The sequence below is a fragment of the Vanellus vanellus genome (assembly GCF_965231255.1).
Source record: "Vanellus vanellus genome assembly, chromosome: 16".
NCBI classification, from domain to species: domain Eukaryota; kingdom Metazoa; phylum Chordata; class Aves; order Charadriiformes; family Charadriidae; genus Vanellus; species Vanellus vanellus.
Window position 1 is genome coordinate 2,696,052 of NC_138921.1, and position 2,803 is coordinate 2,698,854.

Sequence of the window (2,803 nt, forward strand, 5' to 3'; positions counted from 1 at the left end):
TAACGTAGGTCAATAATTCCCAGTGTCACTACTAACAAAGGCCCACAGAGTCAGAGGGCTGGGAAACCCATCCAGCTAGTGACATGGCTAGCATAATCATTTGCTTCTCCGACAGAGCACCTCAAGATTGCATTTGTTTCTTAGTACACTTGTAAAGAAACAGCTTTCAACTGGCAAATGGAAGCACACTGGTCTCCAAGCAGAGCAGGAACTAGTCAGAGCCCCTTTTGCAGTATGTGGCAGTCACAAGGAGTGTACGGCCATGTGATGACGTGTTGTGATAAAGATCTTGAGGACAACTAACAAAGTAGCTCTCGATGTGACAAGTGAATTGACATATGATCTCTGGAAATGAAATCCCTTCTTCCTCTTCTGAAGAAACTTGCTTTGTAAAGCAAAACTGAGAGGGAAGAAAAAAAGAAAATGTATAAGCATTTTTTAGGAAAGAATACAATCAGGTCATGACAATATTCTTTTAATAAGCAACCCATTCCTTTTAAACCACAAAAAAGCCATTTGCAGACTTTGCACAATGGTCATAAATAATATGCACATATGCAAAAGATCACATGTTCCTGCTCCACTCATTCCGGAATTGTCAGCATAAATAAAGGAAGGTCTGGAATGGGAAATGAAAAGGCATTGAAATTGTATTAACTTCAGGAACACTTTCCAGAACAAGGAGAGTTATTTAGTTATTTAAATCTCTGCTCTCAAGTGTCTAATTGCAAGGGAATGACCTCAAACACATCACACCTTTAAAAAATAAAGTTAATTCAAGAGCAAAGAAGAACACAGAATCATCATCATCAAGGCACAACACAGAGCATCTGGCATATAGTCGTACACTGGTTAATGATATATTTGTTATATAAAGCCTGAGGAATGGGGCTATTTTTGCAAGTGATTTGTCCAGGTTCCCACATGTATTTCACAGAAGATTTAGAGAAACACTCTTTATGTATGAGTCTGATCCTACTCAGCCCTAGACTACGATAGCTAAGATAAAATGTAAAAGGCTGTAAATACTCTTGAATATCAAAAGTTATAGCATTATTTATAACATTTCAAATGGTATGAATACATAAATGTGTAGCCCTATATCTGTATTCTGTAAAGACACAATGGTTCTGAGAACATTTCCCAGCTATCTGTAAGCAGAGGTATGGAAGCTGAGAAGTACCAAATCCAGAATATTTTCTTCCCCTGTGTTTTCACCTTTTCATGCATATTTTTTACTTACAGTGACCCACTAACCCATGCAAAATTGCATTAAATACAAATTTTATCCCTTAATAAAGCTCAAATCGTACAGTTCACAATGCATAAACAGTTGTGTTTACCATGTGCACCTGCGGTAAAAGTACATGTAGTTTGCTCAGTCCTGAAGATAAGTTACAAAACAGTGAAAGAAGAAAGCGTATTTCAGTTAAATCACACAGGTAACTGTATTGGATTTCTAAAAGGATAAAGAAAAAAGGATTAACATTTACAAAAAAGAGAAAGTCTCTTGGTTTGTAACATCCAGTCTTGAAGAACCCCATCAAGTGGGCTGAACTGTGCCAACACTGGATTTGAGTCATCACTGACAGAGAACATGGAGGTTTTAAAATTAGATGCCAACTTTGGACATCCCCATGACAGTTAATATAAATACACACCTATCTATTTAGAAAAAAAATGGCAGAATCACATACGGCAGGGAAAACACAGCTTTTAACACACTTTATGGAGAGGATGCAGGAAGTCGTCATGAGTACCAGAAATCTAATTCTAACCAAAGTTTTCTGACACCCTAAGTTACCAAGACTCTCTTAACTACAAATGTTGATCTTGTAACTTCCAGCAGTTTTTTAATATCTAGATACATGTTTCATTAAGTGTTGTGTTTTCAGGGCCAAAATTTGTTTTATAAGGATCTGTAAGTTTTATACAGTAGAAAATACATATTAAAGATTTTTTTTTCTCCAGATTTTTTAAAGCTGCATTTGTAGCAACATTTAGTACTCCAGGAATCTTTTATGCTTTTCCTGTAGTAAATGTTATTTAATCCTAACCTGACTGTATCTCTGTCATCTTAATATATAATATTATCCTCCTTTTAACCAAAACAGTAATTAAAATATGATGAGAAGGCCAAGACAGGCTGATCCATGCAGGCAGAGCTGTCCTACCTTTGAACAACTTTGGGGTCACTGCTTATAAAGAAATCTGTCCATCTTCCCATGCTAGAAGCTGAGAGCTAGAGTCAGTGTGGAGACAACTGTGAAGCTTGGAAAATCCTTCACTCTCTTGTAGACCATTAGAAGTCTACTAAATTGTAACGTGGGGTGAAATCACATTCCAAAATGACATGCAGCTCTATGGGGAGTCACTTTTCCTTTTGGCATCATCCATGAAGGGGACAGTGACATGAATGCTAAGTACTGGAGGTGCAGGACTTCAGGGGACGTACTCATCTGTTCTGCCCAGAGTCCTACAGATTTAAGATCAGATAGAATTTAAATGGACTTTGTTCCAAAAGGCACAAAGCTTCAATACTGATTGGTCCTGCCCTTTACAGATTAAGGGTTTTCATCTTGCAACACTTGGACATTTTTTAACAGTACCTGAACAACAGGTTTAACCAGAGGTGCAAGATGCCATGGTGGGAGAGAGGGAAGCTCAAGAGGGTGCAGACATCTCATACATGGAGTCCTTCAGACAGTCCACGATGGTCCAAATTTCAATCTCATCACAGGTCTTTCAAGCTGGATGATTGTAAAGCACCTGGATCACAGCGCTCAAACTGGTGCATCTGTAA